Here is a 20,317-nt window from a genome sequence, read left to right as displayed (position 1 = left end):
TAATCAATGGAAGACAGATTTCTTTTAGACAAAGAAACAATGAACTTGTGAAGAATTGACAAGACAAATGGGTTTGGACTTGGTGTAGTGAATTAGTAGAAAAGTAAGTTGTCTTTGTATAGTCCTCTCAGCCCTGAATTTCCTATCTCTGGTGATTAGGATGCCTTTTACCTTCCAGTTGCAAGGATAGTACCCTTACATGGGAAATTTATTTCCTGCTTTCAGGGGGACAGAGGAGGGTCAGAACATCCTTCTTGTACTGGCTGTTTCTTAAGTAACTTTAATGAAAAACAATCAATATGCCAAAGTGGCATATTTTGGGGCAGGCTTCCCTGAACCCTATCAATATTTAATAAACATGAACAGGTGGATTTGACTGTCCTTAATTCAACATGAAAAGGTGCAAGACCAGGGATTCTACTTTGAGCTAGAGAAAAGAAGATCAGTGAAGAGCAGTATATCTAAAATCACACTCTGACAGCCTTTAAAATAAAAGATAAATTGGAAAAACATCCTGAGACTACATGATACAAATCCATAAAATCTAGGCAGGTCCCTCTCCACAATGCTCTTCAGGATTCCACAACTGAAGTGTCTTCAAATCTTTATATCCAATCCTTCACACAGGGATTTTTTACTAGAGAGAAACTGGGCCCTTCAAGAGTACTATTATGAGTGTCATCACAGCAAATGCATTCCAGAGGAAAGCCTGGTGATGAGGCTGTGGATTAATGACCTTATTAGGGTCATGTGGAAAGTCAATGACAAATCTGGAAGCATAAGGTTCTACAGTGCTAGGTGGCCTCACCCAGTGTGTGGGGGATAGTGAATGCTGCACAGTGCTTTAGCCTTGGTAGTGACAGGAGATGCACCCCAAATAAGATCAACATAAGAGGTGAGCTTGCTGTCCATGCTCACCACCCTCAACTGTTCTACATGCTCTTCCTGGACATATGCAAGACCTTTAGATCCCAAGACAATGATCTCCATCATTAAATAATGTGATCTCTTTTCCTATGAGCAAATCCGAAGGTATTTACCAGTTATTCCTTTCTTAAAAATTGTATTATTTTATCACAAATGATTGGAGGTTGACTGTCAAGAAATTTTTGAAAATATAGAGAAGCAAAACAAAACAAAAGAAAACCAAGCATAATGAGTCTAAGGAAGATGGGGGAGAAATAGGGGACCCTAGTTTCATCTGGTCCCTGGAATTCACCTAGACAGCAATCAAATCATTCTGAACACCCATGAACTCAACTGGAGATCTAAGAAAAGAATTGCTGCAATTATGCAAGTAGAAAAGAACCACTTTTTGCAAGAATGACAAGACAAGAAATCACCCGAAAAAGAGAACAAGAAGGAGTACTGACTCCAGGGACCCAATCAGTACGGATATAAACAGGATGTCAGAACTAGAATTCAGAATAATGATTATAAAGATACTAGCTGGGCTTGAAAATAGCATAGAAGACACTAAAGAACCCCTTTCCAGAGAAATAAAAGAAATACAGTCTAATCAGGTCAAAATCAAAAAGGCTATTAATGAGATGCAATCAAAACTGGAGGTTCTAACTGCGTGGATATGAGGCAGAAGAGAGAATCACTGATTTAGAAGACAAAATGCTGGAGAATAAAGAAACTGAGAAAAAGAGATCATGAGGACAATTCGAGAGATATGTGATACCATAAAATGGTACACTAAACTCTAAACAATATTAGAATAATTGGGGTCCCAGAAAAAGAGGAAAAGAGAGAGAGAGAGACAGAAGGTATATTCAAGCAAATTATAACTGAGAACTTTTCATCTGGGGAAGAAAACAGGCATTCAAGAAGTCCAGGAGCACAGAGAACCCCCCTCAAAAAAAATATGTAGATCAAAACCTTGACACATAAGAGGGAAGCTTTCAGGGATCCCTGGGTGGCTCAGCGGTTTAGCGCCTGCCTTTGGCCCAGGGCGCGATCCTGGAGACCCAGGATCGAATCCCACATCGGGCTCCCGGTGCATGGAGCCTGCTTCTCCCTCTGCCTATGTCTCTGCCTCTCTCTCTCTCTCTCTCTCTCTCTCTGTGTGTGTGACTATCATAAATAAAAAAAAAAAAAGAAGGAAACTTCCAAATTTCAGAGACAAAGAGAAAATTCTAAAAGCATCTCAGGACAAGAGGACCTTAACCTACGAAGATATAGACATAAGGTCCATAAGGTCAGCAGCAGACCTGTCCACAGAGACCTGGCAAGCCAGAAAGGACTGGCATGATATACTCAGGGTATATGAAAAAAAATATGTGGTCAAGAATGCTTTATCCAGCAAGGCTGACATTGAGAATAGAAGGAGAGATAAAGAGCTTCCAGGACAAACAGAAACGAAAAGAATTTGTGACCACTACACTAGCCCTACAAGAAATATTAAAGAGGACCCTACAAGCAAAGAAAGAGCCCAAAAGTAGCATAGACCAGAAAGGAACAGAGACAATATACCGAAACACTAAACTTACAGGTTAATACAATGTCACTAAATTCATATCTTTCAATAGTTACTCTGAATGTAAATGGGCTAGATGTTCTAATCAAAAGATGCAGGGCATCAGGTTGGACAAAAAAAACAAGTCTCATCCATATGGTATCTAAAAAAGACTCATTTTGGAACCAAGTTGGAGTAGCAATCCTTGTATCAGACAAACTAGATTTTAAACCAAAGATTGTAATAAGAGATGAAGAAGGAGACTATATTACAATTAAATTACCTATCCAACAAGATCTAACAATTGTAAATATTTATGCCCCTAACATGGGAGCAGCCAAATATATAAACCAGTTAATAACAAAATTAAAGAAACGTTAATAATAATACAATAATAGTGGGGGACTTTAACACCTGACTCACAGCAATCTGGATAGATTAAGCAGAAGATCAACAAGAAAACAAGGGCTTTAAATGACACATTGGGCCAGATGGACTTCATAGGTAAATATTCTTTACAGAACATTCTATCCTAAAGAGCAGAATACATATTCTTCTCAAGTACACATGGAAATGGAACAGTCTCCAGTAGATCACATACTGGGTCACAATTCAGGTCTCAACTGGTACCAAAACACTGGGATATTACCTGTATATTTTCAGACCACAATATTTTGAAACTTAAACTCAATTACAAGAGGAAATTTGGAAGGAACACAAACACTTGGAGATTAAAGGGCATCCTACTAAAGAATGAATAGGTTGACCAGGAAATTTAAAAGAATTTTAAAAATTCATGGAAATACAACTGTTCAAAACCTTTGGGATACAGCAAAGGTAGTCCTAAGAGGGAAGTATATAGCAATACAAGAAACAATACAATAAAGTTTCTCAAGAAACAAGAAAGGTCTCAAACACACAAGCTAAACTTACACTTAAAGGAGCTGGAGAAAAACAGCCAATAAAGCCTAAATCCAGCAAGAGAAGAGAATCAATCAAGATTAGAGCAGAAATCAATGAAACAGAAACCAAAAGAACAATGGAACAGATCAATGAAACTAGGAGCTGGTTCTTTGAAAGAATTAATAAGACCAATAAACCATTAGCCAGACTTATCAAAAATAAAAAAAGAAAGGAACCAAATAAATAAAATAATGAATGTAAGAAGAGAGATCACAACCAACATCAAAGAAATACAAACAATTATAAGAACATGGTATGAGCAACTATATGCCAACAAATTAAGCAATGTGGAAGAAATGGATGCATTTCTAGAAATGTATAAACTGCCAAAACTGAAACAGGAAGGAATAGACAACTTGAACAGACCCATAACCAACAAGGAGACTGAGGTAGTAATAAAAAATCTCCAAACAAGAGCCCAGGGCCAGGTGGCTTCCCAGAGGAACTCTACCAAACATTTAAAGAAGAATTGATACCTACTCTTCTGAAGCTGTTTCAAAAGACAGAATGGGAAGGAAAACTTCCAAATTCATTCTATGAGGTCAGTGTTACCTTGATCTTCAAACCAGACAAAGACCCCAAGAAAAAAGGAGAATTACAGACCAACATCCCTGATGAACATGGATGCAAAAATTCTCAACAAGATACTAGTCAATAGGACCCAACAGTACATTAAAAGGATAATTCATCATGACCAAGTGGGATTTATTCCTGGCTGCAAGGGTGGTTCAGCATCTCCAAATAAATCAATGTGATACATCACATTAATAAAAGAAAGGGCAAGAGCCAAATGATCCCCTCAATAGATGCAGAAAAAGCATTTGACAATGTATAGTATCCTTTCTTTATTAAAACTCTTCGCAGTGTAGGGACAGAGGGAACATACTTAAATATCATAAAAGCCATATATGAAAAGACCACAGTGGATATCATTCTCAACAGGAAAACCTGAGAGCTTTTCCCCTAAGGTCAGGAACACAACAGGGACGTCCACTCTCACCACTGTTGTTCAACATAATACCGGAAGTCCTAGCCTCAGCAATCAAACAACAAAAAGAAATAAAAGATACCTGAATTACCAAAGAGAAGTCAAACTCTCACTCTTTGCAGATGATGTGATACTTTATATAGAAAACCCAAAAGACTCCACCTGAAAATTCCTAGAACTCATACAGGAATTCAGCAAAGTGACAGGATACAAAATCAATGCACAGAAATCTGCTGCATTTCTGTACACTAACAATGAGACTGAAGAAAGAGAAATTAAGAAATCGATTCCATTTACGATTGCACCAAAAACCATAAGATATCTAGGAATAAACCTAAGCAAAGAGGCAAAGGATATGTACTCTGAAAATTATAGAACACTCATGAAAGTTGAGGAAAACACAAAGAAATAGAAAAACATTCCACGTTCATGGATTGAAAGAACAAATATTGTTAAAATGTCTATGCTACCTAGAGCCATCTATACATTCAATGCAATCCCTATCAAAATATAATCAACATTTTTCACAGCACTGGAACAAATAATCCTAAAATTTGTATGGAACCAGGAAAAACCCCAAGTAGCCAAAGGAATATTGAAAAGGGAAACCAGAGCCGGGGGCATCACAATGCCTGACTTCAAGCTGTATTACAAAGCTGTGATCATCAAGGCAGTGTGGTACTGGCACAAAAACAGACACATAGATCCATGGAACAGAACAGAGAATCTAGAAATGGATCCCCAACTCTATGGTCAACTCATCTTCAACAAAGCAGGAAAAAATATCCAGTGGAAAACAGACAGTCTCTTTAACAAATGGTGCTGGAAAATTGGGCAGCCACATGCACAAGACTGAAACTGGACTATTTTATTACACCACACATGCAAAATAGACTCAAAATGGATGAAAGACCTAAATCTGAGATAGGAATCTATCAAAATCCTAGGGGAGACACAGGCAGGAACCTTTTTGGCCTCAGCCACAGCAACTTCTGGCTAGACATGTTCCCAAAGGCAAGAGAACAGAAGCAAAAATGAACAATTGAAACTTCATTAAGATAAAAAGCTTCTGCACAGAAAAGGAAACAGTCAACAAAACTAAAAGACAACCTACAGATGGGAGAAGATATTTGCAAATGACATATCGATAAAGGGCTAGTATCCAAGATCTATACAGAACTTATTAAACTCAACACTCAAAAAATAAATAATCCAGGCGAGAAATGGGCAGAAGACATGAAGAGACATTTCTCCAAAGAAGATCTACACGTGGCCAAGAGACACATTCAAAAAAATGCTCGTCACTTGACACCAGGAAATAAATACAAATCAAAACCACAATGAGATCCCACCTCACACCAGTGAGAATGGGGAAAATTAACAAACTAGGGAACAACAAGTGTTGGTGAGGATACAGAGAAAGGGGAACCCTCTTGCACTGTTGGTGGGAATGTGAACTGGTGCAGCCACTCTTGAAAACTGTGTGGAGGGTCCTTAAGAAGTTAAAAATAGACCTGCCCTACGACCCAGCAATTGCACTGCGGGATTTACCCCAAAGAACAAATTGTGGTGATACAGATGTGAAGAGCACCTGCACCCCAATGTTTATAGCAGCAATGTCCACAATAACCAAACTATGAAAGAGCTCAGATGTCCACCGACAGATGAAGGGACAAAGAAGCTGTGGTCTATATACTATGGAATATTAGGCCTTAGAAGGGGTGAATACTTACCAATTACAGCCATGGGGATGGAAGTGGAGGGTATGATGCTAAGCAAAATAAGTCAATCAGAGAAAGACAACCATCATATGATCTCACTCGTATGTAGAATCTAAGAAACAAAACAGGGGATTATAGGGGAAGAGAGGGAAAAATAAAACAAGATGAAATCAGAGAGGGACACAAACCATAAGAGACTCATAATCATGGGAAACAAATTGAGGGCTGCTAGAGAGGAAGCGGGTGCCAGATAGGGTAGCTGGGTGATGAACATTAAGGAGGGCATGTGATGTAATGAGCACTGGGTGTTATGCGCAAGTGATGAATCACTGACCTCTACCTCTGAAACTAATAATACGCTGTATGTTCACTGAATTTAAACAACAACAACAAAACACATCTTGAAAAAAAAAAACATTAAAAAACTATAGGCTGAAGAGGGATTAAAAAAGAAAGAAAATCAACCATAATCCCCAACTGCTATGCAAAGTTAACTTGTGCTAACATTTTTTTCTATATCCATCCAGTTTTGGTTTTTATGAAGATGTAAATTTTTAAAAAGTCATTTACTATTTTTCTTTAATAATTTCCTGGAAACTATTATACTTTTTGAAAGTTTTCACATATGTGATATGTGAGTGTGGACTTCCTAGAGCAATGGTTTCCAAATTTGATATGCCTGTACTCACCTAGGGAATTTTTAAGAACATAGATGCCTGGGCTTCTTTTTTCTCTTTTTTAATTAATTTTATTTATTTATTCATGAGAGACACAGAGAGATCTTTTCTTCTCATCATTAAATTAGTCTTGAGTGTGGCATAGTCTTCACTTAAGCCCTAATGTTGCTCCATCCCAGCCCTTCTAAGTCACTGTTTCCAAGACCTAGATATCTGAGAATCACAGAATTGAGTCTCCTTGGGGTTTGCCACTGGCCTACTCTTCCTGAAGTGGATAAAGGAGATTTATATGTTTATTGAACTAATCTAACTACTGTGTTTATGGAAAGGGTCATTTATCATTTGTGTTCAGAAAATGCTAGTCTGAGTATCAAGAGTTTTAAAAATCTCCTGGCAGATTTTGTTTTCACTCTATAAAAAAAGGTGAGGATTTCTTTAATGCCCTTTCTTACCTTTCTGTTTGTCTGAGACCTTTAAGAAGCCCACGCATATCATTGATTTGGAATATTTTAAAATACGGTTTAAATATGCTGTGCAATATTTTCCTACCCTTTCACATACCCTGCAAGTCCTTTACATAGAGGTCTGAATAATATAACCAGAAGAGGTTTGAAAAAGAAGCCTATTTGTCTATCATAACCTACACTGGGTTTCCTTCCAACACTCATACTCTGGGTTTCCTTCCAACACTCATACTCTGTGATTCCAAGTCCAAGGAAGATGACACAGTAGGGATGAGTTCCTTAGCGTAGGAGGCATAACTGTGTATTCACACCTGTTGGTGTTGGTCAGAGGACAGAAAGCACACTGTGATGATGATCTTATCAGAAGCCTCTTAGCTTAAATACCATAATGCCAAAGTGTTCATCAGTGGGAGACTATTGATCAGGGGACATGAAGGAGGTAAAAACTAAAACCCTTTGGAGCCCTTGTGCATGGTTGGTGGGAAGGTAAAATGGTGCAACCACTGTGGAAAATGGTATTGGGATTCCTCAGAAAATTAAACATAGAAATGCCATATGCTTAGAAAATCCACATCTGGGCATGTACCCAAAAGCATTAAAAACAGGGTCTCAAAGAGATATTTGCACACCCATGTTCACTGCAGCATTATTCCCAATAGCCAAGAGGTGGAAACAACCCAAGTATCCATCAATAGATGAGTGGATAAGCATAATGTGGCATATCCATACAATAAAATATGATTTAGTCTTAAAGAGGAAGGAAGTTCCAACACTTGCCGCAACGTGGATACACTTTGAGAATATATTAAGTGAAATAAGCGAGTCACAACAGGACAAACACTGCATGGATCCATTTGGATGAGGTTCCTGGAAGAATGAAACTCATAGAGACAGACAGTAGAATGACGGCTACCAGGGGCTGGCGGAGGAGAAGTGGGGAGTTCGTGAGCACAGAGTTTCAGTTTGGGATGATGAAAATCCTGCGGATGGATGGTGGTGATGGTTGCACAGCAACGGGAGTGTACTGCATACCCTGAACTCTACACTTAAAAATGATTAAAATGATATTTCATGTTGTGTGTTCTACGACAATTGAAAAAAAAAAAACTAAACCAAAATTTTGCTTTTGTGAACCATATGCAGAAAACAACACAAAATCTCCTTGACACAATCAAGAATCACTTTTGCTGCTATAAGATTTCAAAGAAGGAAAGACCAGGCCGGGAGGAGGAAAGCCTGGAAGAGGAGAGTGTTCAGAGCAGAGGCCACAGGGTCTGAGAAGCTGATGGAAATCACCGACCCACTAATAATGGAGAATTTGATTTTTTTTCATGAATTTTAGGTACACTGGTTTCTCTTCATTTTCTGTTCCTTTTTTCCATTTCAGCATTTTTTTTTTCAGAGACTTTCACTATATACATGGGCTCCAGGAAGCCTGGTGCACAGGAGGGTAGCTGAGGATGGACCCTGTAGAATCTTCACCTACAGTCTCCAATCGTTATCCCACCACACTTGCTTTATCATTTTCTCTTCTATGGATCTATATTTATAGTATATATATACAATGTACCCCAAAATACATGTTTCCTAAAGGCAAACAGGATAATTTCCTACAACCATCCAAATCAAGAGATTAACATGAACAACAATATGAATGTACTTGATACTGCTGAACTGTATACTTAGAAATTAAAATGATAAACCTTATGTTATACATTTTTTACCCTAATAAAAAAGGGAAGGAAACAAAATTAATGCATTACTACCCTTGAACCCATGGAACTCATTGAAATCTCACTATTTATTCCAATAAAGTTCTTAATGGAAAGCAGAGGAGAGGAGGGGAGGGGAGGAGAGGGGAGGAGAGGAAAGGAGAAGATCGTGCATTTCACTCAGATATTACTATGGTTCTACTTCTCTTCACTTGGAAAGAGCTGCTTAGTTTGTCCTTGTTTTTCAGGATCTTGACATTTTTGAAGAGAACAGACAATTATTCTGTAACGCGTCCCACAATTTGGGTTTATCTGACACTTTCTCATGATTGGGTTGGAGTCATGCATTTTTGGTGGGAATCCCAGAGAAGTGATTGGTGTCCTTCTCAGTGACGCATCTCAGAAGATGTAGGACCTGGCTGAGTTTAATCCCCACAGATGTCAACTCTGGTCCATTGGTTTGGGATCTTCCAGGTTTCTCCACTGCAAAGTTTCTATTTTCCCTCCTATAATTTGTGAGCATTCTGTGGTAAAATACTCATGAATAGGTAAATTCCTTGTACTTTATCAGACTTCCACCCACTAGTTTCAGCACCTATTGATGATTCTTGCTTGAATCAATTATTGCTATTTTGGTTGCTAAGTGAGGATTTTCTAATTTCACATTTAGTTCTACATTTCATAGCTGCATTCTACTGTGAAGAACTTTTAATTCCCCCACCACTTCCCACATATTTATTTATTTATTTGTATTAGAAAAAACTCATGGGTTCCAATTTTATTCAGTGGCTTATAATCTGTTCCCATCATTATTTTGATGCTCAGATTATCCAAGGTTCAGCTAAAGGGAGCCCTTCTGCCTGGCTCCTGTGTCTTCCTCACATATCCCCATTTTGGAATCTTTATTTTCTAGTAGGACATGTACTTACGATGCCTGAGCCTGAAATCATCAACTTCTCCAAGAAGCCCTCCATGTCTGTAGTGGAGAATGTTGTCTAGCAGTTAAGATGCACTCAGTGCACTGTCGTATGATGGCTCATAAGTCCTCTCAGCAGAGAGAACAAGGAAACCTATGTGTGCATCTACATCCTCTGCATGAAATACACATCTCTATCTCTAATTATATATTAAAAACCATGAGTTCACACAGCTGCTCCACCTTCAGACCAACAGTCCAGGGCTTATGCCGGTCTTCCCACTTTCCATTTTGATAATTACCTTCTTCAGGGCTGAGAAACCTCTCATCATCCTCAGTATATTTACTTATTTTGCTCAAAGCCTTGTATGTAACCATGTCCGCATTGGTCACCTCCTCCGCACTCCCATCCTGGCCCCCTTCTCATCGTCTCGTGTCCTTAGACTCCTGGCGAGTCTCCTCTTCAGCTCCTTCTTTTCTTTTTTTTTTTTTTTTTAAGATTTTTTTATTTATTTATTCATAGAGATGCAGAGAGAGAGGCAGAGACACAGGCAGAGGGAGAAGCAGGCTCCATATAGAGAGCCTGACGTGGGACACGATCCAGGGTCTCCAGGATCACGCCCTGGGCTGCAGGCAGCGCTAAACCGCTGAGCCACCGGGCCTGCCCTCTTCAGCTCCTTCTGTGGTCCTGACTCTACCCTGCTGTCTGCTTTCTGGGCCTTCCCCTATATGTATTTTTTACATATGATAAAAAAAACAGAAGCAAAGAAAAAAGCAGAATTTTAAATTTGAACACTGTTCCTATGTTTGCAAAATATTTTTTTTTCTCTAATTTGTGGTTCTTAAAAGTAGGTAGAAAACAAAGTTAATCTAAATCTGGAGGGTAAGAGGATTAGGACGGAGTAGGAATGAGGGTTTGAAAGTATTCTTCAGGAGATTCCCTTTAAGCCACACCTTCACCTCCAACTGAGAACCGGTTCTCTGGATGTAAACTGTTCTTTCAGAAGCTTTCCATCTACAGCTTAAACTAAAATAAATAGCATTGTATTTTTTGGATCTATGAAATGATCATAAAATTTGTCATAGATTTTAAGTTAGCTTTTTCAGTGGAAAAATTCCCTTTACTTTAAACATATGTATTATACAAGATGGAATAGGCTATGAGACAGTAAAAAATAAGCCCTACATATCTAACTTAACAATAATTTATCCTTCTTTCATATCTCAGTTGAATGCAGGTCAAGCATCCATCTTTCCTCTTAGGGCTAAGCGGTCTGGAGTACATGACCTCTGAGGGCAAGGGACCAGAAGGCTCACAAGGTTCTAACTGCCTCAACCTGCAAATGACACATAATATGTTAGCTCCTCTTTTGGAGGCCCAGAACAACAGCAGAGAGGCTGGGGAATGCAGAGAATCCCATGGTATTTAGTGAGCACCAATAATCCTCCCAGACTCTATTATTCCTTAATTTCAAATGTCTTAAGATGAGGGGTCTAAATATGGTTTGGAATTGAGGAAATATGTTACTACAAAAACACTTTAACTCCCAGAGAAGTTATAAATAGTAGTTTCAATTAGAAATTTAGCAAAAATTTTGTTGTGGCTTTAGCCTTAGAAACTTTAAAAAAAAATTACTCATATTTTACACTATTTTCTTCAAATAACATTTGGCTTATAAGTTGATAAACTCTTGCTCAGCATTAATCAAGCTAGACTTTTTCCCCAAAGATTGTGTGTGCTTTTGGTGAAATATCTGCCCTCTTGCAAGCAAAATTTTCCTCTTTGCAGACATTCAGAGCTATGTAGAGTGTTTCTCAGGCCATGTGTCTTTGTGTCAGGCATGCTATCATAATGACTCCCTTTTAAAGAGCTTGCCTTGTAAAGTGGACATAAAGTGACCTAATTCTAGTGGAATTTTAGTTGATTTGAGAAGCAAATGTTGAGCCTTAGCTAGAAATTGTCATGAGGTTGCTCCCACAGAATCGCTGAGTAGATCAAGCCCAAATGTGGTTACCAATAAGAAGCATTCTAAGTCACAAATTGCTCCCCTCCATGTGTGACCTTTCAATGCACTGCTCTCTGAAGGCCTGAGTCACTGCCTGGGCAGCTCTTAGAGAACTCCATGTAGACACTGAGAACAGATAACACATTTTTATAAGTCAGTGAATCAATGTCAGTTGTAGCTTAGGGCATGTCAGGACTGTAGAAATAGTATAAAATTATACAGGGTGTGAACCAGGCACAGAACAATAGAAAGAGAGGCCATGTGTTTTTATATTGGTGATTAAGAAGAAAAATGTATGCTTTATTTATCCTGGGGTCATGCCAGTTCGTGGGCAGTATGTGGGTGTGTGAGGCTCTTTGCAGTGAAAACCGGCATGGAGGGTAAATGTGTAGGAATTAACCTCTTCCTTTGACCAAGTAAGGCAGCCTGCCTGCAAGGAAGGCCGTCCATTATGCATCTCTGCTTTACCTCCTCCTTTCAGAGAGGTCATAAACATGGAAAAAGAATGACTTTCTTGGATTAATAGTCATGGTCTCCAAGACCCATGAGCAAAAATTCTTATATTCAGAAAGTCAAGGGCAGAGGGAACGCTTTGGCACAAAGTCATGTGTAAGCAATACCAAGGACCCTGGGGACAGTGTATGAGATAAACGAGGGAGGCCCCTTCATCCGAGCCATCCTCCGGATTGTTCTTCACAAAGAACTTTCATGCCCATTGTGTCCCGAATTCCTCTCCGTATCCCTTAAAGGAAAGAGGTCACATGTCCTTATCCCTTACCAGATAAGAAACCAAAAAAATTAAGGGACCAGATTACAATCAGACGATTAAGTGGTAGAGGCCAGGACTTGTAGCCAGGTGTTCAGACTTCAAAGCTTGTATATTATCCTGGGTCGCTATGCTCATATTTTCATGCTCTGCCATAAAATTGAATGTCTTCAAAATCTGGGTAGAGATGGCAGGAGAAGGAGGGCACCTGGAAGATGGCATGGACCTACCTGGGGCTACATGAGAGAGCCTATAACAGCTTCAGGTGCCCACTTCCACTTACCATCCTTGGGATTCTTGCCCTATGCAATACTGACCCCCAGTTGCTTCCAGGAGAGCCAGACACCCAAATTCTTGAAAGTTTTCTTTCTTTCTTTCTTTTTTTTTTCTTTTAAAGTGTGTTGGCAACTAATCTGACTTGTTAATTTGATTTGTTTTTTTAAATCACACATTTGTTAACTGAATTTGGTTTACAGGTTGTGACCACTGCTACCACCACTACTCTGGGCAGAGAGTCAGATAGAAGATGGATGGAACGCAAGAGAGGGGGGCAGGAGATCCTAAAGGAAATAACAAAGCATGGATATCTCCTTGGAAAGGAGAGATCTGAAATAAGGTTGAAACAAAGGAAAGGATCAAAATGGGAGTAGTTCCCATTTTTTTGTCTCTGAAGAAGATGAACCCCAGGGAAGACTTGTGGTGCAGAGCCTCATAAGAAGAGTGTGCTCTTCAGCTCAGCAAATGGAAACAAGTTGCTGAAGATGAAGAAAGGTAAACTTAGAAAACATTGCTAGGTAAGACTGTGTAAATAGACTTAAGGATTTTGTACATTTAAGATGCCAGAGGAGAGGTAAAATAACCATAAATAGTTCAAGTATCCATTAAATACTTGCTACATTTTTGAGGACTGATGAGGTACTTACCATTATTAGGCCCATATTAGAATGGGGAAACAGAGCCATTAGTTGGTTAAACACCTTGCCTGAGGTCACCCATGGTGGGGATGGAGGGGACATATGCTGATATGAATAGATCAGGACTGACGCGGATGGAGTGACGGCTTCCTTCTCCAGGGAATCCTAGCATTCCTGGTAGGATTGTTGTCTAGACATGGTTCTCTAATCTAATCTATTGTAGACAGTCTTGACCAATGACACACTGATATGAATTTTATCAATGTCTGATTACCTACCAATTAACCACTGAGTATTCAGAGAACTTGTTAAATAATCAACCAGTACAAATTATGGCCCTTACTCTCAAGAAAATTGGGGAGACAAGATTTACTCTATAGAAACAAGAGAAAACAATAGCATCTCCACTTTCATGTCCATCCAAATGGATAAAGAGGCAACTTCTAGGCCCGGAGACACCAGCCTGATCTTATACAACCAGGGTTTAGGGAGCAACTATCCCTTTGGGTTTCTTAAAGAAATAGCAAATTCTGAGAAATAAGTTTCAAGTGAGCAACTTTTTTCACTGATATCAGTTGGATGAACAGAAGCATGTCCGTGAGCAGAGGAAAAGAAGTGTGAAAATTCTCAGTCTCCATCCTTGACCTCTTTGTCAAGCTTCAAGGCCTCCAGTTCTTTACAGTTTTCTGGCCTGCCCGTGCGGGGGGCTGATGAGATGTGTTTTAGCTCTTTTCAGCAATACCCACGGGCCTCATTTCAGATGGAATAGATCAAACTAGATGGCAAGAGGGAGTTTTGAAGAAATTATAATATTCCAAAAAGGCTTGTCTTTAAGCTTCAGAATCACCGACTAAGAGGAACACATGTAGAAGACTTGTGTGATACTTCACTAGCCAGGCAGTTAGTTCAAATAGCAGGTCCGAGCATGCTGTCCCAGGAGTATGCTCTTTATCAGCTCCACAACTATGAATTAATAATTTACAATGATTTATCTAACTTAATTTACACAACTACCCTCAGAAATCTTTCTAAACATATGCTAATCCTATTATCTTCACAGTGCCTTGTTGGTAAAAGGTATAATGAAAGACCTTAAAGCAATAAATTAAAAGAACAAAGTTTCTCCTACGCCTGAAGAAGAAAGCAGGACGGCTCGAGTCCTGTCCTGGTGAACGCTGATGACGGATCATGTGACCATGAGCAAATCAATTAGTCTCTCAGAGCTTCTGCTTCCTTGATGTGAATTCAGTAAGAATAACAAATACTTCTTTCCGTTGAAACAGTTGGTCCTAAGACAGAGTCTATATGAGTCCTTTGAAGTTTTCAAGCGCCATAGAAAATAAAGATACTAAAAAGATGTTAGCTGGAACCTCAGGGGTTGCACCTCACGTTCATAATTTAAATAAGCAGTTTTCCTTGTCATTTATCTAGATATTCCAAGGTATTGTGTTTTATTGCCTGGAAGCCTAGAACAGGAGCTGCAGGTTCCAAGGCTCCTATCAAGGGAGAGGCAGCCTGCTACCATGCGAGGAGATGTGCGTGCTCTCAACTATAGATGGATAGAAGCGACCTCCTCCCCTAGGAAGCACAAGGCTGGTCTGGGCCAACATCAAGCCTAAGGAACCTTCCTCATCAAACCCAAAAGCACGTGGTGATCAATCTGGTTATTTATAGGAGTAAGAATAGACAAGTATGAGTTTCTAGAAAACGGAGTGGCTATTAAGGAGTCGACTCTAGAGAGAAATCCCCACAGAAGTGTGGCGTTTCTGGTGTGTGCATGTGGCATGTGATGTGTGTGTGGTATATGGTGTGAGTGTGTGGTATGTGGGGGTGTGCGTGGTACATGAGTGGGTGACTTATCAAGGAGTCCGCATGTCGATGAGTGGCCATCCTTCTTTGGTCAGGGCTCAATAAACGGTGAAAGCTGAAAGAGTAGTGAGGAAAAATAATGGGAGGTGAAGCCAATACAAGCAAAGGTTGACTCACTGATAAAAAATTGTCTCCAGATATAACATTCTGGAAAAAATAAATAACTCAAGTTGATAGTGAGATCGGCAGAAACGCCGAAGTCGATTGTCTTGGATAGGGTATAATTTCCTGAATTCTTTTTACTTTAGTGCTGCTTTATATACATGTAATTCTGCAAAGTGCCTTACCAAGTACTGAGGAGGCACAGTTTGCCACCCAAACTACCCACTCTTTCTAAATTCAGAGTTATCCTTATGGGAGATTTTTTTTTCCCTTTTCCATTAAAAAAAAAAAAAAAAGTCTACTAAAAATGGTTGATATTCTGCATTCCTGCATAGATATGGTTTGTCACTCTGTGTGTTGTCTCAGTATAGGAAATGGAAACGCATTTGAGTTCTCAGGATGAAATAGGGGTTCATGCTGAGGCTGTACCTGCACCAGAACTCTGCGGGTAGAACAGACACCCGGAGCCAAACCACGCAGTTCCTCTCTCTTCCCCTGATGGCCGGCAGCTCACAATCTCTCTTACTCTCTCTTGATCATCCTCTGTCACTCTCAGTCTTGCTCTGTGTGCGCACGCGTGTGTGTGTGTGTCCATGTATTCAGCAAACGCCCACCTGTTAGACCATGGACTGTTTTCTCCTTGGCCTGGACACAAAATCTCTTCACAAATGAATGAGGATGTTCTTACTGCACTTCCCAATATACGGCAGATTAACTAAATCATTAATTTCCAAATATTTATTTAGCACTGTGCAGGGATATTTTGTTTTGAATGCTATCCTAATAGGATGGGGAAGACGGAGCTTCTTTATCTGTGTTGGACAGTAGTATTGAGCCGTTCTTGTTCTCCCTGGAAGATCAAAATAACATGACTCTCCCCAGTTAACTGACGAACTAAGACTGTCACCACAGTAAGCTTAATACTGATTTTGATGTATTATCAGTTGCCCTATGATCATTAAACTGGAGTGAGATGTTGTGAGGTACATCATCCCTGCCCTAAGATTACAGTGACTGCAGTTTTCTTGTTTTGCATCTTTCAGAAGATAAATCACCCACAACTCTTTGTCCCAAGTCCTGGATTGAAGCCCTTCAGTTGTATGGAGCAGACTGTGGACAGTAACGTGGACCTCAGAGGTAGGACCTGTCCTTAGAACAGGGCTGAGTTGGGGATCCCTGGGTGGCTCAGTGGTTTGGTGCCTGCCTTTGGCCCAGGGCGTGATCCTGGAGTCTCGGGATCGAGTCCCACATCAGGCTGCCTGCATGGAGCCTGCTTCTCCCTCTGCCTGGGTCTCTCCCTCTCTCTCTCTCTCTCAATAAATAAATAAATAAATAAATAAATAAATAAATAAATAAATAAAAATAGAACAGCGCTGAGCTTCTAAATGCCTGTTCCAACCTGGACCAGCTTGGAAATCCTCGAAATCTAAAATCACCGTTTCTTAGACCTCCTTGCATGATGTTTCACATCTTTTAGATTCCTACAGAGGAGGCTGGCTTGTCATGACTCCTTCCATTTGCATGTCTCTGATGTGGGGTGGCTCTGCCTTGTAGGGCTTTGCTTGTCAATCTTCCATGTGATAAGCTGAGCATCGGTGATGTCTACAGGATGGGTCTTCGCAGTGCTGTACGGCTATCTCCAGTCATTTCCAAAGGGCACTGCTCATCGATAAACTACTGTGGCTCAGGTCCTCTTGCCTCCAACCATCCTCACCGTTGTCCTTGCCATATCTGCTGCCAGAGACCACATGACCAGATAAAACAGGTCAGCCTGCCCTCTCTACCCCCATTCCTGTGTTTATCCCTCAAAGGCCCGAAGCTACACAGATGTGCTTCAGGGTGACCCACTAAGCCTGCACAGTTTTCGCACTGGATTGAAACATCCTGGGAACCCCTCACCATGATCTGCTTCCCTGAGCAGCTGGGGACTATGCCCCATGAAATCAAAGCCCTCCAAACAGCCACAGAGGGTGATAGGCAGGAGCCTGACCTCCAGAAAGCACCAAGCTCAGAAGCAGAGAATCAGAACTGGAGCTAGAAAAAAAATCAGAAACCAAAGAAAATAGTTGCTGTTCCCTCTTCTCCATCATGAACCAAGAGGTCTCAAACTCTGCCGAATTGGAAGTCTAATTTGTGAAGACTTTCCTGATTCTAACCCAGTGCCTTTGAAGAGCTAAGGAAGTCCATCTTCCTGTGACGTTTCATTTCTTCCTCTAATGAATCCCAAACCACACAATATTCGCTTAATGTTTCACTTGCACATTCACGGGCATTGGTCCAATCTGCCAGTTGTCAACATGAGGAGGGTGCAGACCCAAAGCCTGCCTTCCTGGAACCTGCAGGCTGACAAAGTCTTAGAGCGGGTCTTGGACAGCAAAGAAGGGCAGACAGGGGAGCCACGTCGATGTGACAATAAGTGTCACAAGAGTTCAGAAAGGGCCAAGCTCTCTCTCCCAGTCGTGAAAAAGTGAGCCTTGCTAAAGACATGGATGAGCTCACGGGGAAGAGGTGCGACATTTCAGGTGAAAGAAATACGTCAAACAGCAGGATGCGCACGTTCAAACAGGCTTCAGCCCTGTGCACAGTAGAAGCTCAGTACCTGGATTATTGGATGGGGAGGTAAATATCTGCAAATCAGCAGTTGCTGTGTCATCATCCGAGCTTTCAGTTTCAGTTACTGTAGCCAGGGGAGGGGAAGGCGTGAAGCAGAGTGAAATGGGATTTCATTCGGGGAAGCCATCTTTAAACCCTACCCACGTTGGAGCGGAGACTCGGCAGCAACTCTGACACCAGACTGTATGCTTTTGGGGCCCCTTTGCCTGTACATTTCTGAGTAGGCCATTGGGCGTTCTCTGGGAGGAAGGTGCTGCTGTCGTCCTCTTGGCAGAAGAACGTTCAGTAGTTATACTAGGTCATGTGGCAAGAGGGATTGCAACACTGAGCCATTTGTTCCAAGCACTAAGAGCCCTGCAGATATGGCCTCACCATCCAATTACTAGCATGACTGGGAACGGCAATTACCATTTACTTGGCCCTCATTAAGTTAAATCCACAACGGCCACATGGCACGGCCTTGTCCATGTGTAACCCAAACTCATCAACAGCCAAAAAAGGAGTGGCCTGGAAGAAGAGCGGGGGTGGAAAGGAGCCAGGAGGTAGGTTACTATGGTGATTTTCCTCATCAGGTTCATTACTTAAAATGGCTCTGGGAGCCAGCACATACCTCTCAGCCACAACAGAGCCAGATGCGGCTAGCACTGGTGGCTTGGGTATTCCCTAACTCAACAGGTCTTACCAATATCAGGCCAGAAAATGTGGAATGGGAAAAATTAGAAAATACGAGAACTAAAAGGGAGTGTAGAGATGACATAAAGTAAAGGTTACCAACATGTATTCTCTGGATCTTGGGGCTGTCAGGGCAAAACTCTGAATTATTAAAAGAGGCCCCAGTGGGGCACCTGAGTGACTCTGTCAGTTGGGTATCTGACTCTTGATTTGGGGGGGGTGGGACCTGTGCTTGGTGGGGAGTCTGCATGTGATTCTCTCCCTCTGCCCCACCCCCTGCTCTCTCTCTTTCTCTCTCTAAACATAAATAAATCTAAAAAAAAAAAAAAAAGGCCTCAGATCCCTAGGTGTAGCAAGAAAAGGCATCTATTGAGAACCAACTATGTGATTTAATCTTACATTTTAACTGAAGAGGCTGGAGTCAGGGAAGCAGTTTGTTTGCGTCGGTAAAGCTGATTTCTAGGGGAAATTGTGCCAGAATCTATGCTTCCTGATTCCCATTCTTCTGTCTTCACCTCACTTGCTTATCTCCCCCACCCCCGACACACACACATGCAGACAGATTGACAGTGGGAAAACACTGGGATTGAAAATAGAAAATGGAGCCCATGATCTATAAGCACAGGGAACTCAGACCTGAGGTTGAGACCCTGTGTTTACCCAACAGGAGGCAGTGGCTTTAATGTCATGGAATTATCTCTACCTGGAGGTCACAGACTTTGCCCCCCGAGGTAGGTTCTTAAAGGCAAATGTGATGGAGACTCGGCCTGTCCTATGCTTTGCAGACTGCTTACATGGCGCTCATTACCAAAGGATGTTCTAGACACTTTAAGAACATGTGGCTAAGGGCACAACCTTCCCCTATACCACCCCTAACACATATAGAAAGAAAGGAGAAAGTCACTATAGAGATACTCCAAGAAAAATGACTTCATCTTGAATACAAAGGAACCAAATTAAAGTGAAGAGTGAGGCCAAAATATCTCCATTTGGGCTACAACGTCCCACATGGCCAAGTCAACTGGGAGAGTGATATGTCTTGAGCTTTCCTAGGACATCTGTCCTGGGACATCTGTCCTGGGAAGGTAACGCTTGGATAAATCATCCCAGGATCCTGCACACTCACTCTCTGTTCCCACAACTACTGCTACGTGTGCTGAAATGTCCATTCACACCAAACATTAATTTGGTCCCGAAGGGGGGCATCTGTTGCCAAAAAAGAGTATATAGCCTTAGAGGATGTGTGGGCAGGTGGTCCCAGCATTTCCTCTAGTCACCTCAAACTCTGTGTGACAGTAAATGACTGTGTATTTGTAAAGCATCTCAAACATCCCCACCCCACCAACCTGCCCAGTGTCCAGCCAGCTTGGAGGCGCTCACTTCAGGTCGTGCCTGGAAATTACCTAAGGAGCCCTTAAAAAGTGGCTTGATCTGGACCTCAGTAGACCTCGCAGAGATTCTTGTTTCACCTGG

Source organism: Canis lupus, chromosome 37, assembly GCF_048164855.1.
Source record: "Canis lupus baileyi chromosome 37, mCanLup2.hap1, whole genome shotgun sequence".
In the NCBI taxonomy this organism is placed as follows: domain Eukaryota; kingdom Metazoa; phylum Chordata; class Mammalia; order Carnivora; family Canidae; genus Canis; species Canis lupus.
Note: the sequence above shows the minus strand (reverse complement) of the source record.